The 23,652-nt window shown below is 43.8% G+C and overlaps 1 pseudogene; it reads right to left on the bottom strand.

Annotated features, from left to right (window-relative positions):
- Positions 1 to 582: 582 nt before the first annotated feature.
- Positions 583 to 1,487, bottom strand: LOC133752521 (olfactory receptor 11L1-like; annotated as a pseudogene).
- Between the last annotated feature and the right edge of the window lie 22,165 nt (positions 1,488 to 23,652).

Genomic DNA, 23,652 nt, shown 5'->3' with positions numbered 1-23,652 from the left:
GGAAATATTGAAAGATAAGTTTGGATTGGGTGGGGTATTGCCACTATACATGTGTATAGGTGTGTTTGGGTGAGTGTGTAAGTATACACATGGACACAAGCACATAATACAACCAAAACAACTTGGCATCAACCCGTATTCCATAACACACACACACACACACGAGAGAGAGAGAGAGAGAGAGAGAGAGAGAGAGGGAGAGAGAGAGAGAGAGAGAGAGAGAGAGAGGTTTTGTGTATAAAGCTGCTGCTACAAGTGGGGCCCTCCTACCTTGCCCTTAAAAGGCATCAACATGTGGTGGTATAGCCTGGTGGAGTCACATTTTCTTAATAAACTTAATCTTACCATGCAAGGAATGGTAAGATTGTCCCTGGGAATTCCAAGGACACTATAGGCTGTAGGACTAAGGGATGGCCCCTTACTCTGCTGAGCATTTCCCTGGAAAGAGGGAACAGCAGTGGTCTGAACGCCCAAGTGCTCAGCCTTGTGGCTGAACTCCTTCGGAGAAGCTTAGGCTCCTGAGAGAAGAGACACCCTGGGGTTAGGATGGCCCTTAGGTCTCCTTGGCACATGCCCGCCAACTCAGAGCCTATTTTCTGCCTTTTTACCATCCTTATTTCTCAAAATGTGCACGATGGGATGGATGATGGGGGTGAGTACAGTGTGCAGCAGTGAGGAGGTCTTGCTAAGGACAGCAGTCTGGGTTGCTGTGGGAATGGCATACACCGTGCCAAGTGTTCCTTAGTACAGAGTGACCACGGTGAGATGGGAGAAGCAGGTGGAGAAGGCCCGCTGCTGCCCTGACGCTGAAGGGATCCTGAGGACAGCAGCAAGCGTTCGGAGCTAGGAGGCAATAGTGAAGCAGGAGGACGAGCACCATGGTGATGAGAGAGGCCATGAGGAAAGTGGATTTTTCCACTGTCTCAGCATCTGAACAAACCAGGGGCCAGGTCACAGAAGGAGTGGTCAGTCTCATAGCTGCACAGAATGGGTTGGAAAGTCATGGGGATGGTGACAACAGGGGTTTGGAACACATCCAGCCAAGACACACTTGCAAGCAGGGTGCAGGTGTGGAGGTTCATGAGGGCTGGGTACTGGAGGAGGCTGCAGAAAGCGAGGGAGCAGTCGTAAGACATGGCTGCCAGCAGGAAGCACTCAACTACTGCCATAGGAACAAAGAAGTAAAACCGGGCCATGCTGCCTGCAAAAAAAAAAATCACCCCAGGACCCTAAAGAAGGGTCTGCAGCATCTTCGGGGCAATGGAGGTAGTGTACCAAGTCTCAAGAAAGGAGAAATTAGACGGAAAGAAGTGCATGGGGGTTTGGAAGCTGCAGTCAAGGGAAATGACTGTAAGGATGAGTATGTTTGCCAGCAAGATCATTAAATAGATGCTCAGAAATATCCCTAAAATGAAAAACCATCACCCAAGGAGCCTTCCAAATCCCATGAGGAATTCTTTGATCATGGTCAGATTACCCATATCTGTGAGATTCAGGCACCAGATTTGAGAAAAAGACAGAAAAGGAGTCAGTTGGAAAAAGATCTGTGCTACTAGACAGGAGCACTAGCACCAGAAATGCCCTTCAGCACATTAACCCCTAGTCCCTGTCTTTGCTCCCCTGGCATGCATTCCTCATTTTGATCTACTAGGTGTATTTACCTAGTAGTTGCAGAGGAATCAGAGAGTGTGCCCAGGAGAGTGAACAGAGAGGGTGACACCCAGGCTCTACTCCACTCTCCCTAGACACAGCTGGTGATGAGTCCACCTTTGGAAGGCTCATCGTGGGAAGCCAACACTTCCAAATGGGGGCACACTTGGTGCAGAACCTTCTCAACTTCATATTGAGAAGCTTCATCATGCAGCTTTTCAAGACTCAACAGTCATGCAAATCCAAAACCCTAACATAACACGGGAATTCTCCCATGGAGCCCTTAAGTCAGAGGGGGTTTCACCAGGGCATAATTGGTGGGAGTAGGGGCATTCAGAACTAGGGATCTTAAAGTACCTGTAAGAAAAATAAGAGTCTCTGCCAGGCTCAGGGGATATGTAGCTGATTGCTTCCATGGCATCAAATTCCTATGGAAATTGAGAGGGAAATGTATGTAAAGTTATTCACTTGAAATGTTAGAGAAAAATAATGTTCCATCTTTCATAAATGAAAATGACATTCCTGACTCACAAGCAGTAGGTTGTGCATTTAGAGGTTCCCCCCTCCCCAGCACCAGGAATGTGTTAGCAGTGAGTCATGGATGCAGCTTCCCCACAAGCCTCCGTGGGTGCTCAGAAGCCCATGGTCTGGTCTTAGTGCCTGGGTTGTGAGACAATGAGAGACCAGCTTGTGCTATGGTTTATATTTGGGATAAGTGTAAGGTCAGAGTTAGGGGTTTGGCTTAGTGGATGTTCTAGGCTAAAGGCTGCCTGTGGCCAGGGACGAAAGCAAAGCCATCTTTGTTACTTCGTTTTGGGCAATGATAATGTGTCCCTAAAAGACTACAGTTAAGTCATATTTTTCTAAATGAAATTCCATTTAAATGCACTCAGGGAACTGGCTCTTTAAAGAAATCTTATTAAGAATGCTTCTGTGATGGGAAAGAATTTCTCGGTAATTTACCCTTTGCATCAGTCTGGATTGTTAATCCACTGGGCATGTGTAAAGGAAGGTCTCCTTACAGTGGAGGGACTCAGGACATGTGGGCTGCCTAAGGTAGTATGAGTATGAGGACAGTGTATAAAGAAAATCAATCAGCAACTAGGATCCTCCCCGGAGGTGACAGCTGCTTCCTAATTGGGGGATTAAACGACGGTGTCCTCTTACCGTTTTGTCTTGTCTTCAGAGACTGCCAGCCAGCATTCAGAACCAACATTAACATCATTAGATTTTTATCATTCAATCCCAAGTCTCATTAATTAGTAATGGAATAAACTTGATTTTCCCCTTTGGCTTCTAGGCATGTTCCTTAGTGATTCCACATTCAAAGGCACAACAGCCTCTTTAAGTCCTCTTCCACCCTCTCTTTTCTTACAGCCAGGAGGGATTAACGTAGATACAAAATAGAGGCTTCAGCTCAGGATTCCCTTCATTCATTCACTCACTCATTCATTCATTCATCATTTGTATTTGGACACATACTATGTATTATATCGTGGTCTAGCTAAGCACTGGGAATAAAACCATGAGCAAGGAAGGAAGTCACAGCCCCCATGTCCCTAGGGCTTACATTCTATTTCCAGAGGTAGATATTAAACAGAGGGTTTTAGAAATCACTGTAAAATCTCTATTGTGATAAATACTATGAGGGAGAACCTTAGTGTCCCAAAACAAAGAATACTATCCATCTAGAGATGAGCTAATTTTTCTGAGATAGGGAAAAACTCTCTGAAGAGGAATTCATATCTAAGCTGAGATATGATAGATAAGGAATATTTGGCTATAAAAAAATCAGAAGGGAGGTGCTACAGGAAGTGAGGCAGTATGTGCAAAGGCCCTGAGTGGAATAAGCATCTGAACCATCAGAGGAATTCGAACAAACAAGCAACAAAACAGCTACTGTGGCAACAGATGAAGCAGGTGATAGGAAGTGAGTTTGTAGAAGACACAATCTGATTTGTATTTTTGAAAAGATTCCTCAGGCTTCCATGTGGAGAATCAGCTGTAGAGGGCTAAAAGGAAAAGTGGGAAAACTGATGGGGAAGCTAATGAAGTAGTCTATGCAAGAGGTGTTAGTGAGGACAGAGTTGACAGGGAGTAAAGTGGATTCATTTCAGGACTTTTCACACGGTAGCACTGACACGCCTTTGTGCACTGTTAAGAATGTATATCACACTTTTCATTAAAAAGTTTATTCTGATGAAATGACCAGCATTGCAGATGAATTGCTTTAGAAGGCACGAAACAAAAGAAGTTATTAAGGATGAATATGTCTGGCTTAAGCAACTATGAGGATGATCATTTCTTTTCCTGAGATGGGAGGATCAAGTGGTTAATTTAGTTTTGGTGAAATTTCCTCATTCTTTCCTCCCTCCCTCTCTCCCTCCCCCTCCCTCCCCTTTCCTCCCCCTCCTTCCCTCCTTTCTCCCTCCCTTTCTCCCTCCCTCCCCCCTCCTCCTCCTTTCCTCCCTTTCTCCCTCCCTCCCTTCCTTTCTTCCTTCCTTCCTTCCTTCCTTCCTTCCTTCCTTCCTTCCTTCCTTCCTTCCTTCTCCTTTGTTAGCTTATAGACTTTATCCTTTTCTGGGATGACAATTTTAATCCTCATATGGATCCGTAATCTAGTGACAGGCAAAGCTCTCCTCCTCAGAGAGAGCTCTCCTCACAGCCACAAAAAATAAGCTGTTAAGCAGAAGTCTCACAAACTCTTGCCCTCTGTCTCAAAAGGTACCAGAGAAGAGAATGGATATGTCAGTATAACCCTTACTCGCTTACTAGAAATTGTTCAAAGTCCGAGGTTAGCAACTGCATAACTGGACCAGCTTTGTTCATGTGAAGCACAGGAGAGTGCATTTTAATGGAAGCTGTTGGACTCCCTTCAGTGGGAGTCTCTGCCAAAGCCTTCATTAATAGCAATCTGACTATGCAGAGCTTTCAATTTTCTGAGACCTTTTTTTTTAAATAAAAAATTGTTTTGTCTCCATTTGCTTTTGTGTAGAGGAGACAGATGACAATGAAACAGACTCAGTTAAGAAAACAATTTTCAAGGGATGTCCTGTAGTCAGAATACATTCAGTCCTATTCTTTCTGTTTTCTCCATCTTTATTTGTAGCTCTGGCCATTGGAATTAGTGCTCAAAAGGATGGCTGCAGATTCTGAAAGATCCTCAATCAGTAGAGAGTGATTCAAGTACAAAATTATAATGCATTTGTTAAGTAGGAACAGTGGACTTAGAGATCTTAACAGATTTTTTAGAACAAATTCAAAAGAAACAGCTTTGTTCTCAACTTCCAGTTACCCAGAAAATATAACTAATCATATTCCCCCTATCCCTTTCCCCTGTTGGCCCATAATCAAGATTTACCTCAGTGTTAATTGTCCTATGCCATTATAATCACTAAAAGATACTCATTAGCATGAAAGACAGTTTGGTGGACCACATGCAATAACACCTTCTCCCTCATTCCCAAGTTCATGCTTCTCCCACGTCTGGATGTTAATACTTGGCAAAAGTGCTAGCACAAATTTGAAAATGTAGCAGCGTAAGTAGTGAATAAGAGACTAGCTACAGAAGCACAAACTCATGACCTCTTCTAAAGTCAATCCGGGAAAACCTTCTGGGAAAGAAAGCACTGCAAAGGGATCTCCGGAACAGCTGCAGGTTGGCTGCTGGCAGGGAGTGCCCCGAAGTACAGCTCCAGGAGGGCGGTGATCCCCCTGTACTCCTGGGAACCCAGCTGTACCCCTGGGCACCCAGTGCTCTCCCTTGCGCTGAGCCTCCCCCACCCCAATCCATCACAGCAAAAGTTTAGCAATGAACAAATAACATTCACATGTTCTCTTACCTCTTTATTTGCCCCCAAATGAAAATGGCTGATATCTGGGGGAACTTGTTTAATTGATAGAGATCAGGAGTAGCCCTGGTAGGGAAAGATCATCTTTCAGGGGTGGGCCATATAAGGCCCGGAAATCATTCGATCTGGCCCTGCCAAGGCAACCACAGGTGGGATTTGAAATTCAATACAACTATAGCAGGCTCATTTTTAAGTTGATCATTTTGTATGGCCCACAAATGATGAATATCCAAATGGCCCTTGGCAGCAAAAAGGATCCCCCGCTGCTGATAGGTCAACTCTTATTTCAAATGCAAATTAACCTGATCCAGAAAGTGACCTGTGAGAGACACCACCCTGGGAGCAGGAAAACTACCCAGAGCTACCCAAAGAGGGTCTTTGAGACAGCAGAATCTTTGACTATTACCAATAGTAGCTCTCCTACCTGAAGAGGAAGTTAACCATTTTTTAAAGCTCACTCTAAAGATAATGCTTTTCTTCTATAACTCGAATTTGTGTGATGCAATAAGAACATCTGGAGTAAAGTTTCTTTTTACTTTGAAATAAACTTGTGGGATATAATAGACAGCTCGCTTTTTTAAAGGAATGACACATTGAATGTGTGAAAACCTCTGGTGTGTGTGGGGGGGTGGAGGGGCAGGGGTGGGTGTGTGTGTGGGGGAGTGGGGGGGTGGTTCTGTTATTTTTGTTTCTGCACCTTGAGACCTGAAGGTAGATATTACTGAGGTCTGGAGACAGGCTTTGCTGCCATGCCTCAAACAAACATTACTGAGACCCAGAACCAGACTGGGAGCTAGGCATTATTGAGACCTGGTGACAGATATTTCTAATTCAACTCTATTTTTTGGTGCCAAATACTCCCCCCTCCACCCCGTTCTGTTCCATTTGTCAACATGACAAAGAAACAGGCCAGGAAATATCTTAGGCCAAATGATATGTGATATGTGAGCCTAAATGTGAGGAGTGGCTACAATTACCCAGATAAGTTGTGCAAGGAATAACAGTTCATACCTTTGTTCCCAATTGTTGAGATATTGCATATAATACTTGGGAGTCTGAATGATTTGGATAAATTCCTAAGATTGTCATTTCTCTGACAAATAGAGACTCTAATTATGGTTATTATTCCATAGCAGAAATCCAAAATTGATGGAATTCAGAATACAGCTAACAGAAATTCTAGGAAAAAAAAAAAGTGGCCTCCACAATGCGAAATACTCAACTTGAAGAGTACACAATTTAGCCAGCTTTATTTTTCGAATTGGCTTCTGTTCATCTTGCCCTCTGAGGTAAGAAAAAGCTTTTCTATACATTCTAGGCCTGCTCCTTTCCCTGCTATCAAGAACGGAAACACCCTCGTCCATCACTCTAATATTTATCTGCTCCTATCCTCATGGTGCTAGGCTTCTGAATAGCAGGGACATTTATTTTCTCGCATCTTTCACTCTTCATCCTGGTGTTTGACTCTGATGATGGCAAAAACCTCAGCACCTCTCTTACCTGCTATTTCTCATCGCCATCCCATAGCACTCACATTTTCTTTTCGAAGTTTCCTTCTCCTAGACTCCATTCTTCTCTGATGGTGACAAATTTACAATCGTGAGGAAGCCGCAGTAGTTACAGTGACCTGGCATCTTTGGCCTGCAAACAAGGATTTATCATGTCCCAGGGAAGGAGGATATTGAAGTAGTTGAGAGCGTTTGCTTTCATGTTGGACAACCCTGAGTTTGAGTTTCGACTTTACCATATACTATCTGTGTGACTCAGGGCAGGCAATTTAACGTCTTGCTGCTTCAATTTTCTCAGCGGTAAGATAAGGAGCACTTCTAATAATAAAATTATCTCTTAGTATTTTCTTTAGGTCTAAATAAAATCATCTATAAAAAGTGTTAGCAAAGTACCCAGCCAATCTCATTCTTGTTGTACAACGCATGCATGTTTCTATATGTTAACTCTTAAGTCATTTCATCTGTTGTCTCCAGCCCCAAATTGTAAGTACGTCAAACATAAGAGCCATGCCATCTCATAGCTTTCTATTGTTTCCCTTGGTTTCCTTCACATGTCTAACACAAAAAAGTGAATTCCCATTATGAACTCAGTAAATGCTTATTGGGATAAGTTTTTTTTTTCCATCCTAGTTAAAATTTCCAAAATCTTTTACGGTCTCCACCCAAACAAATTCAGATAGACTTTTTTTTTTTTTTTACTTTTTCCTCCTCAGAAGGGCAGGCCACTATGCTCTTGGATACTTGGTTCATCCTGATGGAGAATCCAGATGCACATTCAAGAGTACTCTCACTGTAGCTGCTGTTCTAACTGCCCAACTTAATATCCTGCCTTAACTTCCTCTCATTAGGGAGTCAGGTTCTGCCTGTTTACCTAATGTGTATTTCTCATGAAAATCAATTTCCCTTAAGCTGACTTTCCAAGGGTAATATTTCCCCCCTCCACTGGGCAAGTTCAATAAAATGGTAGAGTGTACAAAGACTCTCACAGACTGTCTCATGCCAACAAATCTCTCACCAAACCTTGAGTTCTGAAGTTTGTGGGTTCAGAGGAGCCAATTACTAAGTCAAAATTCTCTGATGTGATGAACAGTGCCAAATCTTTGCAACACTGGTATATTGGGAAAGATTTGTCTACATTTCCTGTCTCTTCCTCTAACAGGTTCTGCCTTAGCTGATCCATCTTTGGTATAGTCTATGAACCCTTTACCCCTCTCTCCACCTCTACTTCAGTACTCCTTGGAGTTTCTGCCAAAATAGTATTCTATCTTTAATTTTTAGTTAAATGCACATCAATTTTTAAGGAGCTCACTAATATAAGTGGTAGAAAATTTTGCCCATAGTAGGCACTCAATAATTGTTGACTAAACAAAAATAAAGATACAGACATATAATTATTTCCTCTAGAGCATGTTTCAGAAATGAATCAATAGCTAAGAAAGAGTTGTTTTCAAACTTCTACTCCCACACCTTCAGTTCAATATTCCTAGGAGGAGGCCACTTCAAAACATCAATCCTTCTTTTTGGGCTTTGATTTGTAATTAAATGTCTTAAACTGATTATGAAATTGGGACCCTGGGGCCGTCGCAGTGGCGTAGCATATAAAACCGCCGCCTGAAATGCCGGCATCCCATATGGGCACCAGCTTGAGTCCTGGCTGCTCCACTTCTGATCCAGTTCTCTGTTATGGCCTGGGAAAGCAGTAAAATATGGCACAAGTGCTTGGGCCCCTGCATCTGTGTGGGAGAACTGGAAGACGCTCCTGGCTCCTGGTTTCGGATCGGCCTAGCTCTGGCAATTGTGGCAATTTGGGGGAGTGAACCAGAGGATGGAAGACCTCTCTCTCTCTCTCTGCCTCTGCCTCTCTGTAACTCTTTCAAATAAATAAATAAATAAATCTTAAGGGGAAAAAAAAAGAAATTGGGACCCTTCGAATGAGACACTACAGGACCTTACTACTGTACTAGCGATGAAGGAGGGGTGTACTGAGCAAATTGATATTGTAAACAAAATCTGAAGGGTCATGCTTAATTACCTCAAGAGAACTGAGTACACCTCATATAAATCAATATTGCTGATTAAAAATGACTTAAGTATATTCATTAAAATGGATACCTTAGCTCTTTGAAAAGCTTTTAAAGCTGTTAATTCAAGTTAAGGAAAACAAATGCATTTTGGAGTCCCATTCTACTATTCAATCAGAAAAATATTTACCGAATGTCTACTACATGCATAAAGTCTCACTGTGGGCATATCTTGAGTTATACAGTGAGTAAACTCCTTAAAAAAGTGTATAACTTCAAACTTTTGTAAAACTACTCCATTTTCAAATGTGTCAAGAGAGTTTATAATAAAAAAGTAGTCCTAGAGAAAAATTTTGAAGAGTGAAGAATATTTTGTAATATGACTACTGGTCTGGTTCCTATGTGTCTATTTTATACATTTAGATTCTTAAGCACAGTAGATTTTCTTAAGCTTTTCTTTGAATTACAGTGAATCATCCTTATAATTTAAACTGATCTTTATTTCCAATTATTATAATCTTGTAATGTGGGATCTTAGATTGCTCTGGTTTTCAGATGGCATCAGGGAAACCACTACATCCCCAAAATCTTTTTTAAATTTTTTTAAAATATATTTTTGTTTTTTGACAGGCAGAGTTGACAGTGAGAGAGAGAGACAGAGAGAAAGGTCTTCCTTTTGCCGTTGGTTCACCCTCCAATGGCCGCTGCGGCCAGCGCATCGCGCTGATCCGAAGCCAGGAGTCAGGTGCTTCTCCTGGTCTCCCATGCGGGTGGAGGGCCCAAGGACTTGGGCCATCCTCCACTGCCCTCCCGGGCCACAGCAGAGAGCTGGCCTGGAAGAGGGGCAACCGGGACAGAATCTGGCACCCCGACCGGGACTAGAACCCTGTTTGCCAGCATCGCAGGCGGAGGATTAGCCTAGTGAGCCGCGGCGCCGGCCTCCCCAAAATCTTTTGAGCAAGACAAATCAAAGATCACACTTCCATTTTTTTCCCTGGAGTGTGACCTCTTTATCTAAGGAAGAGGTTAGGAGCGAAAGATGGCTTCATTTCTTCTAGAATGCATCCCTGAGGAATTTACTGGATTCAACTTTAGGGCTTTTCCCATAAAATCAGGATAAAGGGTTTCAATCTGTGTGCTTTGGTGAGTAGTGATTACACAGTAGAGGAGATAGACTGTTAGGTTCCCAGAGATGCAGCTGCCCACACAGAGGATTCAATTCAGAGGAAATGGGGCAATTGGAAGAAGCATTTTGCTTTTCATTTGGTGCTGTGGAATCACAAATGGGGAGTGGCAATGAGAACATTTGGTATCAGCGTCTATAGGAGAGGGCCCACTGTACAAATGCCAAGAAAAAGGAATTTCTCTGGATTACAGATGTTAGTAGAATGGAATGGAGAAATCTGATGCTTTGAAGTCAGAGAAAAACATCAAATCTCAACTTATCTCTTACTAGTTGAGTAACCTGGGGCAAAAGGCTGGAGTTCAGTGGGTTTCGGCTACCAGATCTGTAAAATGGGGACAAAACCCGTCTCTTTAGGTTGCTTGACAGGGAGAACCTTGTATGCAAAGTGCCTAGTGAAGTAGATACTCAATAGATATGAATTCTCACTCCCCTCTCTTCAATTGTTTTTTTTTTTTGATGAAAAGCATACAATAAAAAGATGATCACTGTCAATTTTTGTAAAGAAATACAGCTGGAATGCCAGAGTGATGCTGTGATTAGGATTCAAGAGCTGAGAGAACCAAAATTTCTTATCAAGTGGCATGCAAAATTCAAAGTTCATCAAAGTCTCATGTACTAGATGGAACATTTCTTGAGGCCGACCCTATTTTGTTTGTCTCTGTAGTCACACACTTAGCTGAATAGTTGAAAATTTAGAGAGTGTGGGGCTGGTGTTGTGGCTCACTTGGTTGATCCTCCCGCCGGCATCCCATATGGGCGCCGGATTCTAGTCCCGGTTGCTCCTCTTCCAGTCCAGCTCTCTGCTATGGCCTGGGAAGGCAGTGAAGGATGACCCAAGTGCTTGAGCCCCTGCACCCACATGAGAGACCAGGAGGAAGCACCTGGCTCCTGGCTTCAGATCAGCGCAGCACCGGCCATGGTGCCATTTGGGGGGGTGAACCAACGGAAGGAAGACCTTTCTCTCTGTCTCTCTCTCACTGTCTAACTCTGTCAAATAAATAAAAAAAAATTCAGAGAGTGCAAATCAAGCTTACAGGTGATCCTATACAGGCTTAGATTTACACTTTGAAGGATTTATTTAGGAGATGCCAAGGAAAGAAAGTTAGAAATTTGGATGACTAGTTTCCAAAATTTAGTTGTAGACAGAAAGCAAAGTTTTAGGCCTGGCAAACTTCAAGAGATGAAGAATATTATTGATACAAAGTGGTGATTGGTATCTGGTTATGCCAGTAAGTGCCGTCACATAAAGGAGTCTAATTTCCTGTTCTGCATTTTAATCACAAGTTCCAGATGGAGAATTGGATCATAAGTTTAATGAACCCCTCTTGTAAGAATTTGTCATAGATAGGAGGGTGGTTTTCATCAATGCTTAAGTGGTAAGGACAAAGGGACAAGATCTGAGGTTGTCATAGGAACTTCTTTCCCTACAAGGGCCATCAGCAGGATTAAAAAATGGCCATGGTATATACTGAGAAGTCTAACAGCCATGCATTAGGGTAAAGAACATGATGGATAAGAAGGCAAGTGGGGGTAGGAGTTGGCAGAAGAAAGGAAGCAAAGAATGGGGTGCTAGTAACATCACAGGCAATGTTAACTACTGCACAGTCATGGTTGACCCATCTCAGAACCCTCCACATGTTCTCTTGTTACTATTTGAGCATGAGTTCTCCAGCCATGGTCAGGCAACAGATATTTACTAAAGTTTCTGTCTGGAACCCCATCCTGGGGTAGGTGCTATAATGGAAATAGATATTATCCAAGCACAGAAGGCAATAGCTTTATGCCAAGGTGGGATGAAAAATACTGAGAGGAGTTCAAGCAAAGTGCTAGATTTAGAAGAAGTAGAGAAGGCGTCCTAAGGGAAGTAGCATTTGAAGTGTTCCTTGGAGGATGTGAAGGATTTCAATAGATGTGATTGGGAGAGGATATTTAAGGCAGAAAGAATGGACTGAGTGAAGAGACAGAAGAGTAGTGCAAAATATGGGTAAAATGGGAGCAAACTCCATTTTTTTTCTTTTTTCTCTGCATCCAGCACTGTGCTAAGCAGTCTATGCATTATGCCAATTTAGTTGTTATAATTAACTGCCGGAGGCAGGATTCTATTATTGTCCCTATTTTATAGATGACGAAACTGAGTCCAGAGAAGCTGTATGGAACGCACCACGTCATACCACTACATGTGGTAGAGCCAGGTTTCTCACTGGAGCCTATTTGAGTTCAGAGCTCATGCATGCAATTTATCAGCACATTATTTACAAGTCAGACCATGGGAAGGAGTGAAAGCACAGTGGTGCTGGACACAGAGCACCTGGGATGGAGGCATGGGATAGGGGATTGGAAAGGCAGCTGCAGCTAAGCTTTCCTGGCAGCCTAAGGAGTGGGGGGCTGGATCTTGTAAACAATTGGAAATCATGGGAAATTTTAAAGTAGTGGAGTGACAGTCAAAGTGGTGCTTTACAAAGATTAATCTGTCAGCTTTGCAGAGGATGGATGGGAGAGGGGAGCGAGTGAAGGCAGTTAAGAGGCTATTGCAGTACAATAGTCCAGGTGTAGGGAAGTATATTAAGTACTTGAATTAAGAAAACCATAGCGGGGAACAGATAGAGGAGAGGCATTATGACAGAGAAAAAGAAGACCATGGCTCATCAGCTGTGGGGGTGGTGAGGGATTGGCTGTGGTTAGAGACACAGAGGTTTGGAGCCATTGTGAGTAGAAGAACGGTGATGCCAGTCATAGTGTTGGGAGATAGCTACCCTGGAGAGAAATTGAGACTCAACAAGGAAATCGGGAGAAATATTATAAAAGTGATCCTTGCAATTATGAGTGAGATCAACTTGGGAAAAGGGAACAGCCAAGTGCAAAAGCTTGGAGGATATGTGTGTGTCCATTAAATTGGTGTGGGAAGAAGGAGCAGTTAGGAATGGGGACAAGCAAGACACATCATGAGGAAAGGGAAATTCTGAGAAAGGGATTTCTAGAACATTGATCAGCATTGTAAATACAGAAGAGGAATCAGAGAGAAAGAGGGATGAGAAAATATTATTCATTTTGGTGATCAGAAGATTTTTAGTGATAGGGAGCAGTTCCAGGACAGAACCAGATTTTAAGGGATGAAGAAGGGTTAGCTCTGAGCAAATTTGAGACAATGAGTAGAGAACACTAGGGAGAGATTTTGCGTTGAAATTAAAGGAGCAAAATAGATACTCAAAGGGTTCTAGGGCTACTGCTAGGTCTTCTTAGAATGTCATCTTAGAGGTCATCACACATGTTAGCTAAAGTTTGTTAACTGGCATTTCTTAGTTCATATGTAGAGATTAGAGACATAGAGTGAGGTCAAGGGTGAGACTGGTTGGCACAAATATCTTGACAAAGGTGGTAGGAGCAAGAGCTAGGTGGAATTTTTTTTTGGCAAATATGGGGATGGTATCTTCCAGAAAACACAAAGAGTTCTGCTGAACATATTGAAATATCTGGAGTTGGAGAGAGGATATTAAACAAGAAACGTTCTGAATTTTCAGATGTTTGTGTACCATGCACTGGCTCATGTTCTTGTTGCCAGCAGATCATCTGTAGGAGGGGAGGTGAGTGGACATGGAACTGAGAACTTCAGGACTATGTATCTCACAAGCTGTCACAGTATCTGGGGCTCAGAAAGTGCTCAGGAGAAATGATTTGCAAACTATGGAACTGAGAAGGATTAATAGCCAGAGTCTATAAAGAACTCAAGAAACTCAACAACAACAAAACAAACAATCCAGTTAAGAAATGGGCAAAGGATTTGAACAGCCATTTTTCAAGAGAGGAAATTCAAATGGCCAAGAAACACTTGAAAAAATGCTCAGGATCACTTGCTGTCAGAAAATTGCAAATCAAAACCACAATGAGGTTCCACCTCACCCCAGTTAGAATGGCTTTCACACAGAAATCAACAATCAATCAACAAATGCTGGTGAGAATGTGGGGAAAAAGGTACCCTAATCCACTGTTAGTGGGACTGTAAAATGGTACAGCCAATGTGGAAGACAGTTTGGAGATACCTAAGAAACCTGAATATAGCCCTACCATATGATCTAGCCATCCCATTCCTGGGAATTTGTTCAAGAGAAATGAAACCAGTTAATAAAAAAGTTATCTGTGGCGTCAGCGCTGTGGCGTAGCAGGTAAAGCTGCTGCCTACAGTGCTGGCATCCCATGTGGGCACCGGTTCGAGTCTTGGATGCTCCACTTCTGATCTAGCTCACTGTTATGGCTTGAGAAAGCAGTAGAAGATGATCCAAGTCCTTGGGTCCGTGGAACCATGTGGGAGACCCAGAAGAAGCTCCAGGCTCCTGGCTTCAGATTGGTGCAGCTCTGGCCATTGTGGCCAACTGGGGAGTGAACCAGCAGATGGAAGACCCCCCCCCTCTCTCCTCTGCCTCTCTGTGTAACTCTGACTTTCAAATAAATAAATCTTTAAAATAAATAAATAAATAAATAAATAAAAGAGTTATCTGTGCTCCCATGTTCATTGCTAATACATGGAATCAACCCAGATGTCCATCAATTGAAGACTGAAATAAAGAAATTATTGGTTATGTACAGCATGGAATACTACACAGCGGTAACAAAATGAAACCCTGTCATTAGCAACAAGATGGATGAAATTGGAAAACATCATATTTAGTGAAATAAGCCAGTCCCCAAAGGACAAATACCATATGCTCTCCCTGATCTATGGTAACTAATAGAGCACCTAAAAGGTAATCTATAGAAGCGAAGTTGACACTTTGAAATGCAATGACTTTGAAAAACCCTTGACTCAACTGTTGAGGAACAGGTTGTTTTTTTTTTTTAATACTGTTTATTGAATTCTTTACTTAGTATAGGGTCAATGTTATGTGTATAAAGTTCATTGAAAATAGATACTAGTAAAAAATAAGAGTGGGAATAGGAGAGGGAGGAGGAAGAAGAGTGGGAGTGTGGCTGGGAGGGCAGGTAGGGTGGGAAGAATCACTATGTTCCCAAACTGTATTTACGAGATTCATGGAGTTTGTATACCTTAAATAAAAGTTTTCTGGGTTAAAAAAAAAAGAACATGCTCAGTCTTTTTTTTTTTTTGGAATGAATGAGTGGACAAGAGTTAAAACAGCCACTATTGGAGCCGCCACCTGCAGCGCTGGCATCCCATATGGCCGCTGGTTCAAGTCCTGGCTGCTCATCTTCCGATACAGCTCTCTGCTAGGCCTGAGAAAGCAGTGGAAGATGGCCCAACTCCTTGGGCTCTGAACCCACATGGGAGACCTAGAGGAAGCTCCTGGCTCCTGGCTCCAGATCTGCGCAACTTCGGCCGATGTGGCCATTTGGGGGAGGGGGGTGGTTAACCAGAAGATGGGAGACCTCTCTTTCTCTCTCTGCTTCTGCCTCTCTGTAACTCTGACTTTCAAAATAAATAATTAAATCTTTAAAAAATCCAGCTACTATGAGACATGAACTATGATGTCACACAAAGTGAATACCAAGGATTGATTGCAGAACAATATTCACAGGAATGACTACCATGAGAAAGAAATGTCACCAGAATCGGTGAAGATATGGGACACCTGGATGGTGCATACAATGCTAGTGGGAGAGTAATTTGGGACAGAGACTTTGACAAACTTTGACAAGCCCTACTAAAGCTAAAAGTACTTTTGTGCCACGATCCAGCAATTCTTCTCCTAAGTATATAGCTAAGCTAAATGTTAGTTTACCAAAAGACATAAACAAGAATGTCTTTGCAGGACATGGAAAACTAATGCAGTCATAAAGGCTAAATATCCTACCTGAGTTTGCTCAGGTCATAAATAGTAAGATTAGGATTTGAACCCAGGGCTTTCATGCTACCAACTTTTCATTTTTTTCATTCGCTTCTAAACCATATTGCTTCAAATTGTTGCTAAGTCTCATGATCTTGCAGCCAGAAACTCCTTGTCCAGAGTTTCTTGCCTAACATGGTGGTTATATTTTTCCTGAGTGCTGAGATGTGAACTTAGTTTTGGCTGGCTCAGAAAGTCATGGCTTTTCCTCTACATCCAAATCGTTTATTCCCCAGAGAGTTCCCTCCGTGACCTTAAGTCATTAGTCTTTTTCAATTCAATTATTTATTTATTTATCTCAAGGGGACTCATCAGCCTTTAATAAATGTAATGCTGGAAGAAGAGATCCTAACCAAGGTGGCACGAGCCCCAGAACACAAGACTAGAAGTGAGGATACCAAGTTAGATGCTGAGGCGCTGACCTTTGCCAGGTCTTTCCCATTCTCGCAAACCAGAACCTTGCAACTCAAGCCGTATTGCTCTCTCTCTCTCTCTCTCTCTCTCTGTGTGTGTGTGTGCTTCTGTGTCCCTTCTCTCCCCTTCCCTCCTCCAAGTCAGCTTTCTCCAGCATGGAAGAGAATTAGTTGTCATGGTAACCTGTAGCTGTGCCTGATAGCCTCCCTGTCAGCCAGTTCTAGGCCCTAGACAGCTGTTCTCGGTTCACCTATTCTAATGTTCCCAAATCTAAGCCCAGGACCATATGCCAAGTCACATAGTATCTGTGTGTGGGTGACAAAGAGGCCCTCACCTGTGTCCAAGGCAAGAGGAACAATAGGGAGGGAATTAAGTAGCAGAAAACAGTGCTTAGAAGGAGCTCTCTAGGGACAAGGAGGCCAGAGCTACTAAGTAAAGTTAATCAAGGGCTTACTATCTGCCAGCCACAGTAACATCCCATCCTTTATTTCATTTCACTCTATCAAACATTGTATGAAATAAATGTGATTATTCCTACTATACAGATGAAAGGCATGGAAACTCAGAGAGGCCAAGTGACTTTCCTAACACTGAAAAGCTGCGATTCCAATTTGGTCCTTGTTTGACTTTCCAAAATCTAATCTCTTAGAAACGCTCTTTTATGGTTTCTCATTTTGGGGATGGAAAATAAAAGCTCTGGGAAGTCTTCATGCCTGAGAATCCCTCAAAGCCTCTTCCCAGGAATAGGGTTCCATCTTCAGAGGGAGCCTCTCCTTAGACACCCTCTCCTCCATAGGCGTCCCTTTCTGTCCTCATAGCGGGCTCTCCAAGTTTCTCTATGATGGCCAAATCCTCACGTTTGCTGGTAGCTCCCCACCCTTTTCTTTCTGGAGGGTCATCTCTCATGGCATGGAGAACAGAGGAGGATGGGCTGATTTCCTGACATAGGGAAAACACAGAACACCTGTATCAGTTTCCTGTTACTGCTATATATAACCAGTCACCACACAAGTAGTAGTTTCAGGCAGTATAAGCATGTTGTCCTACAGTTCTGGAGGCCAGAAGCCTGAAGTTGGTCCACAGGGCCAACGAGCAGGAGTAAGCAGGGCTCTGCTCCTGCCAGAGGCTGCAGAGCAGCCTTATCCAGCTTCTGGAGTTGCAGTCCTTGGGCAACCGGGACAGGATCGGTGCCCTGACCGGGACTAGAACCTGGTGTGCCGGCGCCTCAAGGTGGAGAATTAGCCTATTGAGCCGCGGCGCCGGCCCGCCATTTTCCCCTTATGGTAGAAACTACTTTACTTTTGGAATGAATGAACAAGGACCTCAAGAGTCATACTAGAAGACCAACATTGGGAGTTACATAAACTTGAATTTTACTGAGAGGAAGCCAAATATGAAGCAATATGTTTCCCAGGGGTGGTTTCTTGTACACTGTCCCTGCAGAGAGAGGCAGAAACAAAAGTAGGACTCAGATGTGATGACTTCCTCTTTATCCCTTCTCCAAATAGGTGCCTCACTTGTTCTTCTCTCATGTTTTGGTGCTTTCTCTGGGAAAGAAAGGTTTAAGAGCAGTAAACATTTAGCTTCGCAATCATGATGCCGGTTAAGACATCCACGTCCCATATCTGAAGGAGTGCCTGGGTTGGATTTCTGGCTCTGGCTCCTGACTCTGGCTTCTTGCTAATGCAGGCCCTGGGAGACAGCAGTGCTGGCTCAAGTGATTGGGACTGAGTTCCTAGCTACCAGCTTTGGCCCTGGCCATCATGTACATTTGGGGAGTGAACCAATAGATAGGAGGGCTCTCTTTCTCTCTCTCTCTTGCTCGCTCTCTTTGTCTCTCACATAAAAATAAACTCTCATTTTAAAAAGAAAGAGAAATTAAAGACAACTAAATTTGAGGAAAGGGTGTGCCTCTGGCTCCTGAGAAGCAGGACTGGAGCTAGAACTCCTCTCCAGCTTGACTCTCTTCTCCCTCTCCACCTCCATATTCAATCTCCTCATCCTCCCCTTTCTTGCCAATCATTGACAATCAGGCATATCCTGCTTGTTGGGAAATGAGAAGCCCAGGGCAACGAAGGCGGGGGGGGGGGGCGGGGGGAGGCTTAGGACAAGCCCCTATGTCAGTGCATCTCAGACCAGAGAGAGAAGCCTTCTCCAACAGGTTGTCTGGAGGCGTGGAATTTGGGAGGACTGCCAAGCAGATTGAGCAAGAGCTAGAGGGACATTTCTTGAGAACTCTTCAGTTCTCTTCCTTGCTGCCAAATATTGCTATCTGCTATCTGCTATGGGGGGGGGGGGGCTTCAAAAATTCACGGAAAATAGCATGAAAAGAAGATTCTATTTTTTAAATCCATGCAAAGTTTTTTATAATACGTATTTTCTGCGAGGTTTCTGAAGTCCCCTTGTATGGGGTAGGGGGGATGGAGTCTCAAAATCGCCCTTTTCACAGGCTTGTCTGCCCCATGCTTGCCCTGAGCAATGGTTTTCAACACACCTAGCAGGTCCAGGCTAAGGCTCAGAAAACAGAATGCAGAATGGGAATATGCAGAGCTCATACTCTGAAAAGCATGGAAAGCCCAGTTGGGACAGGAGTGTGGTGGCGTGCCTGCTCCCGGACCAAATTTTCATGGTCTTGGCGTGTTAGCAGCAGTATCACAAGCTCAGTGAGGCTTTGATTTATGAGCACCAGATGCAGAGTTGTGAACTGACTTTTTTTTTGTAGAGTTAGCAGCTGGCTTCCCATATTTTGTTCCTGTTCCAGGACATCATCTATTATATTCCTCAATGCTCCTCCTTATAGAAAAACTCATGACAAATTCTTCTCCAAGATCAGGGCCAGGAAAATGTTTGTTTCTCCGAGGGAACATGTCCGGTTTCTTCTGCCAGACAGTGAGAGCAATGAGAAAGCACCCCATTCACACTCCAGCAAGAGGGTTCACATCAACTCTCCAGATTTTTGAGTCTGCATATCAGAAAGAGGTGATGGGGAAGCCAAGGCGAGTGCTCACCATTCACGCAAAATTGGGGAACAAAGGCAAACCATGGCTTCTGGAGACTGATTTCCATTTCTCAAGACCAAGCAGCGAATCCAGAGAAGTCTGACAGTGATGATGGCACTTACAATGTCCAAGCTGAATTATGTTAGAGTTCAGCCTGCAGAAAATTAGGAGCTGGGCCTGGCTTCCAGGGTGAGGAAGGGACGGGAACACGTAGGGAAGAGATCTCAGACAATCTTCCCTTTGAACACTGTTGATTTGGAGGACCAAGAAGGCCTGGGAACTGATGGAATTCAGGCAGAAAAAAGGGCCTAATTGTCCATGGAATGTCCCAAAAGATTTATTAATCTAAGAGCTCCACAGAAGAGTACTCAGCCCTCTATGATAAGGTCCAGGAAATATCTGGTTTCCTAAATCCCAACTCCTTAGACCAGCTTGATTATATTTTCCTGCAAACCCTTTTTAACTGATCATGAGACAAGTGGATCATAACTTACAGAAATCCATACGAAGGTTAGCAAGAACGGCATTATCACAAATCAAGTGTAAACACCATGTTTTGATTTTTACCATGGTTGCTAGGAAACTCAGTTTCTAAAATGTATGCTTGATTGTTTTAGCATTATATAAGTATGATGGGGCCAGTAGGGTCAAGATATTTTATTTGCCCCTTTATCTTTCCTTTTATACTTCTTTTATTATTTGTTAGTAGACTTTAATCAAACTGTATCAAGAGTTAACCAATTGTAAGTCACCTCCAGTTCTTTTTGAACAAAGGCAGGGAATAAATAAGTATCCAGGTATATCATATATCCTTTGTAGGTTTATCAAATTCCTGATAAGCCCATCTTTGGACTTACTTCTTTATTTTTAAATTTTGATTGATTGATTTTATATTTTATTTTTGAAAGGCAGCGGGAGACCAGAGAGAGAGATATCCCACCTCCTGATTCACACTCCTCTAAAGCCAGGGCTGGGATACACCAAAGCCAGGAGCCAAAACACAATTCAGATCTCCTACATGGATGGCAGGGACCCAAGTACTTGAGCCATCACCTGCTGCCTCCCAAATTATGTATTATCAGGAAGCTGGAATCAGAAGTTGACCTGGGAGTCAAACCCAGGCATCCCAAAAGAGGTTGTGGACATTCCAGCTGGTGCCTTTTTAAAAAGGTTTATTTATTTTATTTGGGCTAGCGCCATGGCTCATTTGGTTAATCCTCCGCCTGTGGAGCCGGCATCCCATATGGGGGCCGGGTTCTAGTCCTGGTTGCCCCTCTTCCAGTCCAGCTCTCTGCTATGGCCTGGGAGTGCAGTGGAGGATGGCCCAAGTCCTTGGGCCGCTGCACCCGCATGGGAGACCAGGAGGAAGCACCTGGCTCCTGGCTTCGGATCGGCGCAGTGCACTGGCCTTAGCGGCCATTTGGGGGATGAACCAACGGAAGGAAGACCTTTCTCTCTGTCTCTCTCTCTCACTGTCTAACTCTGCCTGTCAAATAAAAACATGTTTATTTATTTTATTTGAAAGACAAAGTTGAGAGAGAGAGACAGAGAGAGAGAGAGAGAGAGAGAGAGAGAGAGATCTTCCATCTGCTGGTTCACTCCCTAAATGGCCACAAAGGCTGGAGCCAGGGCAGACTAAAGCCAGGAGCCAGGAGTTTCTTTTGGGTCTCCAATGTGGATAAGGGACCCAAGCACTTGAACCATTTTCTACTGCTTTCCCAGGCACATTAGAAGACAGCTGGATTGGAAGTGGAGCAGCCAGGACTTGAACTCATGCTCATATGGGATGCCAGTGCTGCTGTGCTGCCCCCCTCCCCAAGTGACATCTTAACCACTGAGTCAAATACCAAGTCCCCACCCTTCCTTGGATTTATTGTGAGTAGGATTACTGACCTTGACTCAACTAATGCTCACCTTTGATCTTCAGATTTGTTGCTATTGGCCATATGGGAGCCTGGGCCAAAGTATGTCGAGCTAGCAGTCGATGGAGACATTGCTGCAAAGGAAAGAAAGTACCTCATTTTGTTAGATGCTTTTATTACCCATGGCATTGCAATAACACTTTCCTCAGGTTTCTTGTCTTGGGAACACCTAATGGCAAGATGCTTTTGATACCTCAGTAACTAAAGCTCCTTTAATGGGGTCCATGATGGACCTGCCTTGTTTTGTTCTATAGTGAAAAATGTTATAAGGAAGTTGCAGTATATATTTTGTTGGTAACGATGCCTTAAGCTATTAAGGCCATTTGTTATTTTCTGAAAGCAAGAGAGATAATTCTCACTAATAAAATTCACTGTGCTGTGGGTAGCTCTGAGTTTCTTTGCTACAAAGTGCTCCATAGCTCTCAAGGGTCTGCCTCCCCTCCTGTATCTTTCTCATGCTCCTACAAGATGAGGAGGGGGCACGGTACTAACGAATCAGACCCTGAATCACAAAGAAGTCACCAATAAGAACCAGCTGAATGCAAACTGAATCCCCTCTTAGGAGCCCCCCACCAAGTCCTAGCTCCCAGTTTGCTTCTGCCCATCTCTCCAGAGTCCAGCTGCCTTCGGTCACTGATTCTGACATCTCCGTTTCCTTAAATCTATTTCTACTCCTTGTCTCCAACTCAAGCACCAAAGCTCCCCTTAACCCTATTTCTCCAGGAACTAAAAATGCCAGTGTGTGCTTTAAGGCCTGTGAGCATGAAGCCTCTAGGAGAGGTTTTGTGCTAGTTCTGATACTCTGTATGGGCAAATACAGGAATGTGGGAGTGCGGGAGCAGAATGGCCTCTGACCTGCCACTTGGCAGCAGGTGGAGTACGTCATACTATGCAGGCCTTTGACTGAGGCGAGGGAAGCAGAAGGGGTGGGCAGGGACAGAAGTAGGCAGAAGTACCGTGGGTATTCCATCTTGGAGCCAGAGTGAGTTGGGCCGAGGAAGTGAAAGCCATCTCAGGGACAGGAAGCTGCAATTTCCAGCTCAGCCCCGAATCTCTGAGCACCAACCTGCCTTCACAGTTCTACTGTCAGAAGAACTTCAGCTTCCAGTAATGGGAGGAAAACACCAAATGGGGTGACGAGAGAAAAACACTGTAGGTTTGCCATCTCCCTTCTGGAGAAAATGCAGTACATCAGGCAAATGTACTTTTCTGCACATACAATGCTGTGTGATGTGACACACAGGGCCCAGAGGCCAGTTCCACAGGAGTAGGATTTTCTGTCTACTGTGTGTTCCTAGTTCACCTACAATACTAATTGAAGAGGTTTATTTTGCCAGCTTCTGTTTCTAAAAGGCGCTGGAAGTTTGACGATATCGAAGTTTCAACTTTGACATTGAATGGATTAAACCCACTTTAGAGGGCTGAAATTTTATCATCGCCATCTGACTGGACACAAATGTATTATAAACAGAGGTTTTCACAAGGCAGGAAGGGTGGTGGCGGTATGCAATCCATGGAGCAACAACTGGCTTCTTTTAACAAAACATAAAAGCTATTTCCAGCTGGAATTCTCAGAAACACTATAGGAAATTAGTATAACTGATTGATGTGATCTCATCTAATAGAAATGGGAGTTGAAGCTTTATCCCTCTAGAACAGGTGATTAGAGGCAAATGAGGGGCAGGTTCCCATGGCAACCATTTGGCTATCTCAGACCCGAAGGAGGCCTCAGAAGGGGAAACTCTGGGAAGGCATATGGATTTTCAGGGACGTGATGGAGTGCTTAGGGGGTGAAGGTGATGTGGGGGCACATCTCGTGTCATTCTGTGAGTGCTGGGGACAGAGCCAAGATGCTCCAGCCCCTTCAAGTAGGAGGGTTGCTCCTCCATTCCTGTACTCCTTTCTCTGCAACCTTCCTTGAAGGGAGCTAGTACTGAAAGGTAGCAAGGTGCCTTTAGACATTGCTGCAAGCCTGTTCAGGGCCACTGTGGGTGTGGGTGTCAGCTGACTGCAACATGCCCAGACACTTCCTTTCCCCGCCTTGACCTCTCATAACCAACCAGTCCAGACTACAATGGGACTGAAGTCTCCAGAGTGGCAGTGCTTGTGCTCATGGAGGTGTAGCTGGATAGCCTGGCTGTGTTCACCGACCCCCCCACCCCCGACCCCCGAAGCCCCAGGAGATTAAGGTCCTAGTTCATGGCAGCCACCAGGGGTTAGTGATAACAAGTCAACAACAGGGGACACTGCTCTTCTTAACTCTGGGG

This window comes from Lepus europaeus, chromosome X (genome assembly GCF_033115175.1).
Source record: "Lepus europaeus isolate LE1 chromosome X, mLepTim1.pri, whole genome shotgun sequence".
In the NCBI taxonomy this organism is placed as follows: domain Eukaryota; kingdom Metazoa; phylum Chordata; class Mammalia; order Lagomorpha; family Leporidae; genus Lepus; species Lepus europaeus.
This window is presented reverse-complemented; position numbering and strand designations above follow the sequence as displayed.